Here is a 6000-nt window from a genome sequence, read left to right on the forward strand (position 1 = left end):
TTGATTTCCGAATGACATGCAGAATTTGCTTTCATCTGAAAAAAGTACTTTGGACCACTGAGCAACAATCCAGTGCCTCTTCTCTGTAGCCCAGGTCAGGCGCTTCTGCCGCTGTTTCTGGTTCAAAAGTGGCTTGACCTGGGGAATGCGGCACCTGTAGCCCATTTCCTGCACACGCCTGTGCACGGTGGCTCTGGATGTTTCTACTCCAGACTCAGTCCACTGCTTCCACAGGTCCCCCAAGGTCTGGAATCGGCCCTTCTCCACAATCTTCCTCAGGGTCCGGTCACCTCTTCTCGTTGTGCAGCGTTTTCTGCCACACTTTTTCCTTCCCACAGACTTCCCACTGAGGTGCCTTGATACAGCACTCTGTGAACAGCCTATTCGTTCAGATATTTCTTTCTGTGTCTTACCCTCTTGCTTGAGGGTGTCAATAGTGGCCTTCTGGACAGCAGTCAGGTCGGCAGTCTTACCCATGATTGGGGTTTTGAGTGATGAACCAGGCTGGGAGTTTTAAAGGCCTCAGGAATCTTTTGCAGGTGTGTAGAGTTAACTCGTTGATTCAGATGATTAGGTTCATAGCTCGTTTAGAGACCCTTTTAATGATATGCTAATTTTGTGAGATAGGAATTTTGGGTTTTCATGAGCTGTATGCCACAATCATCCGTATTAAGACAATAAAAGACCTGAAATATTTCAGTTAGTGTGCAATGAATCTAAAATATATGAATGTTAAATTTTCATCATGACATTATGGAAAATAATGAACTTTATCTCAATATGCTAATATTTTGAGAAGGACCTGTAGTGGTAGCAACATCATGCTATGGAGATGCATTTCTTTTAGCAGGGACAGTGAAGTTGGTCAGTTAGTAGGAAGATACATAGACAAGAAGGGAAATCATGGGTGTGAAACTGTTAGAGGGTGCAGAACACTTCAGAATGGGGCAGAAGTTCAACCTCCAACCCTAAATTGCAGAGCTACAATAAAAATGTTTAGATTAAAGAATATTCATGTATTAAAGCATATTCATGTACTGGCCCAGCCAAAGTCCAGACCTAAATCCAGTTAAGAATCTGTGTCAAGACCTGAAAAAGTATTGACAGGAAATTAGGTGGACAGCCATGTCTTGGTAGATTTACAGTAGTTTCATACACTTTTCCTTCTCCCTTACAATCCCCTGCTACTTTTGGTATATCACTGCACCCCTCAAAAAAGACACTGACGTTCAGGCTGTATCATGACAAAGTGTGGAAAAGTTGAAGTGGTATGAATACTTTTCCAAGGCACTGAAGTATTGAGTGAGTTAAATTATGCAGAAAGGCAGACCAAAAAAGACACCAGAACCATCAGTATTTAAGCTCTGATTTTTAACATGTGGCAGCCTGTCACCATGGAATAGATGCAGCAGGAGAAGGAAAATCACTCAGATGTTGAAAAACGAGCAGCTGAGGTCTGATCACATTTCTTATTTAAAAACAGCTCACGTGGACTACGTCACTGGTGACGCAGCTGTGAGGAGAGGGCCCACCTGACCCATCTGTCTGACTCATTCAAGTGTATGTTGAGTGTAAAGATGAGTGTGTCTGCTGTGGTGTCAGACACACACCGAAGGTATTCATGTTGCAATGAAAAGAGGACTATGCTAATTTTACCGTTCTTGTATTTTCCTTGAAAACCAGCCGCAGTGTCAAACATTTCTACACTGATTAGCATCAACTCAGAGAACTATCCAGGTTGAAAAATGAATAGAGAGTGAGATGATAACTAAAGATGAGATAAAAGAGTTTTGCATGCGGATAACTTTTCTGCCTCATTCAACTTCCCTGCCGTTTAAATGAGTGATTGTGTATTTTATTTCAGCAGGCAGCACATAACTTTACATTCCCATACCACTTTGGGGAATCATTTCTCTGTCCACTTAGTTTGCTCCCAATCCCATCATTGACTCAGTGAGGCTTCACATTATCTACATGCATAAATTCAGTACTGGAGCAAGGCAATCTCTGAGCTTTCCATAAATATTTAGAATCACTACAATGACTGTAAAATTTAGAAGCTATTAAATATCTATTCTCATAGGTAATAGCAGTGTTTACATTATCACTTCGATGCACATTCCCATGTATTTCTAGTTACACTCAGCAGTAAATTAGATATTATTTATTCTTACAATTGAAATGTATTTAATTATATTTTATGATGGTGTCTCCAGTATTTTTAGCTTGATTCAGCACTGCGATCGTATTGTGTGTGGATTTTATTTGTAGACTTTTGAGTCACTTTTTGCTTCAGCCGAAACCGCTCCCATCCTCCCAAAGACTGCCGTCATTAAAGATTCATTCCAGGAAATCACCTCTACCAATTTTTGAGGTCCGCTCCCATTTCACCCGCTCCGGGGCAGATTGTGGGAAAAAAAATAATGTACAGCCATATTAGTAATGATGAATGTAGAGCTGTATTCAGTGTCAACCCTTTTTCTGCTGTTAATTGTGCTGAAGGTTGCCCGTTAGAACAGTGCTTCACCTCTGCAACCTAATTAATTCCATCGTCTGTGTGTTTCATAGTGTTACGGTTCATTTATTGCTCAAGCATTATCATAAACCATGTGATCAATAAACTGTTGCTTGTTTTCATACAACTATGAGTTGTGCACAGGCTTTGTTTATTTATTCATGTAATTCCTCTGGGAATATTTGGCAACATACAAACTCTTACCATTGAATTATTTATTAGAGAAAACAGAGTGAATTAGGTGCTCTAATTAACTTACTCTGAGGTTGACATCAATAGTATGCAGCATCACTGGCTGTTGTAACCACCTGGGAAAAAGAGTATAAAATTTGAATTTTGCACTACGCTCAAGGTAATGTAAAATTAGCAGCACATTCCTAGCAATGTTTTACATGTACAATATTCTAGTAAAATTGCATATTTTGAGGTGAGAAAATATTGGCAATCCATTGTCTTTCGCTTACCCAACATCAGATTGATGGAGTAACAGTTTCCTTCTGCTACGCTCATTGACTCTCTCCTGTTAATTCTTTGTGATCCCAATTACACTACTCAAAAAAATTAAAGGACCACTTTAAAAACACATCATATCTCATTTGGTAAAACACATGCTTGATATCCATACTGATATGGTATGGGTAATGTGTTAGGAACAAAAGGATGCCACATAATTTGATGAAAAAAAGATTATCAGCCCACAGAGGTCCTACTCACAGAGACATTTAGATGCAGCAGGCTTGTCCAGATTGCTGAAATGTCATTCCAGCAACTGAAAATGGTACTCAGTAGGTTGTATGGACCCCGCCATTTTATCCATTAAATTTCATGTGTGAAACAGTTTTGCAGGCGAGTACTTAAACTGTGCCACATGAGTTTTTATTTTCATTGCATTTTCATACAGGAGATAACTCATAAATCCCCCTGGTGAGTAAGAGTTGAAACACGGTTGGTACAAAATGTCCCATGGAAGATGGCACCATTTAATAACATAAGTCAGGTACAAAATGATCAAAAGTGCACAAATATGAAATAGTTAAAGGGCAATAACAGCCAGCACCCATTCAATTCAGACATACAATATTGTAATTGTGTTGAAGTCTGGATTTGAGCATCCATGTTCCATTTCTTCTTAAATCAAGCCAGAAGTTACCTGTTCTCTGGATCATTCTTCTGTAAACGTAACATTTCAAACAGATTTTTTCCCATTCTGTGCAAGAACTGTCATATGCAGTAAATTATGAAGCAAAGTTGTACGTTTAACTTCCTTAATTTCACAAAGCAGTCCCATACGATTATATCGGCACTAGATTTTTCTTCTTACGACACGTCTTCTCAAACAGTTTCATATTCTCAGTAGGCAATTTATGGGTAGCCTTCAAGTCCATACATTCACTTCTAACATGCATCATAACATATGGTAAACAACAGAATAACAAAAAAATTAATTCATAAAAAGAGAACCAAATAAACAAAACAGCATAAATGCAACAGAACCTGTGCTGCTTTGAAAGTTCCTTTTTGACTGATCTGTATCAAATACGCTGTCTTATTGTAGTGAGACCTAGAATGAGGATAATGCTGGACACGAGGCAGGCAAAAGATCACCAATTGAATTTTACTGAGACTCAATGAGAGCTGTTACTAAGATTGAATCCAAAAATTAAAAAACACAATAAACCTCAGGCTGCCAGAGAGAAGTGGAATATTTGAAAGTAACAAAATTAATCTGAGAGACAACAGAGAGAAAATCGTAAGGTCTTTATAATAGGAGAAGTAATTACATGAATAAATGCTGATGCGCTAATGTGAAACAGAACCGTCACATGGCAGAATAAGATAAGATTAGGGCAATTTAGGATAGGGTGAGAAAGGATAGGCTGAGCAGGCAGCAGCAGAGACAACCCAACGTCTAAAATCAAAGCCTGGATTCTAAAACTATTTTAAAAGAAATATTTTTTTTAAATCAAGAAACAAAAGAAACATACAATACATCAAAGCCACCACAGATATCATAAATGACACACATATAATGCATTGCAAAACTGTATATTCCTGACCTTTTAGACATTTTGCTTATTAGAACCACAGGTATCTATGTATTTTGCAGTTTTGTTATTGGTCAAGACAAATTTATGCTTAATTATGAAGTGAAAATACAATGATAAATGGTTTTTGAAATCTTTTAGAAAATAAAATCTTTAACGTGTGTTGTTTCTTTGTATTCAATCCTTTCTGAATCAATACTTTGTAGAGTATCCACATAATCACAGCTGACAGTTGCTGGTCTAATGTATTTTCAAGCTTTGCATGTCGCAATCTTGTTTGCAAAACAGCTCAAGTTCCGTCAGATCGGATGGAGAGTGTCTGTAAGTATCAATTATTGAGTCTTGCCTCAGATTCCTAAATGGAATTAAGTCTTAGCTTTGATGCGACCACTTAACCACATGAATACTGTATACTTGATTCATTACAGTGTAGCTCTGGCTGTATGTTTAGGGTCATAGTCCTGCTGAAAGATAAACCTCTCCACTGGTCATTTGCAGCCTTTAACTGTATTGATTTGTAGGTGTTAGGTTTAGTTGTGTTTGTGTTCTGATCATCTCCCTGTTTTTTATTTTCTATACTTCTGGCCATTTTCAGGGTTCATTTGTGTTTGAAAGATCATTGATTCATTTCTTTGTGTTTAGTGTTGGGGCTCACACCTCCCATTTTGGTCAGATAAATGTCTCTACTTCGCAGAGGCGGGCATCAAAACTGATGTCATCAGAGCTCATAAAAAGCCAAGGAAACAAACTTTTACAAACCATTTCCCAGTCGTAGTTTACGACGTTAGGGTAGAAATAGAAGGTCGCGGGCGGGTTTACTTTTCCTCCATACTGGCCATTCCCAAAAGAGCTTGAAAGCTGGAAATCTGTCTGATACAAGAAGATCAGACGATTCATTTTCCTCGATCAAAGACCATTAGACGCACCTGATTGCCAATCAGCCAAGAGTTAAAGCTGAACTTTGTAAGTTTTTCATTCAAAAAAGACTGCAGTCTGAACCTTGTGGCCTAGCCACTCCATTGTTCGTTCCATCATTTTATTACCGTTGGGTTTTTTCTCAAAGCTTTCCACTTAGAGTGTTATGACCCTTTGTTCAAGATTTGGGGCTATCAGCTGCTAGTGGCTATGGGGCGTGGTCCTACCGTTCTACCAGCTGTCGAGATGAACACATGGAGAAAGGTTTGACAGCGTAGCGGTTTTGCTCACTTTTTCAAGTTAATCCAAATTGTTGTGTTATTCTCATTTGTCCATAAAGTGCAAGTTCGATCTCCATCTACCCTCAGCACATATCCTTATTCTTGATTATCAGTGTATCCCTTTTTGTAGAATAGTGCATGCTTGATTAGGTGAACGTTGTTGGACCAGAAGTTTGATTGCAAGAGGGGCTATTGGTTTAATACATTTTCACAAAGATAAAGAGACAGCGTTTGTGTTTATTTT

The sequence above is a fragment of the Girardinichthys multiradiatus genome, chromosome 18 (assembly GCF_021462225.1).
Source record: "Girardinichthys multiradiatus isolate DD_20200921_A chromosome 18, DD_fGirMul_XY1, whole genome shotgun sequence".
In the NCBI taxonomy this organism is placed as follows: domain Eukaryota; kingdom Metazoa; phylum Chordata; class Actinopteri; order Cyprinodontiformes; family Goodeidae; genus Girardinichthys; species Girardinichthys multiradiatus.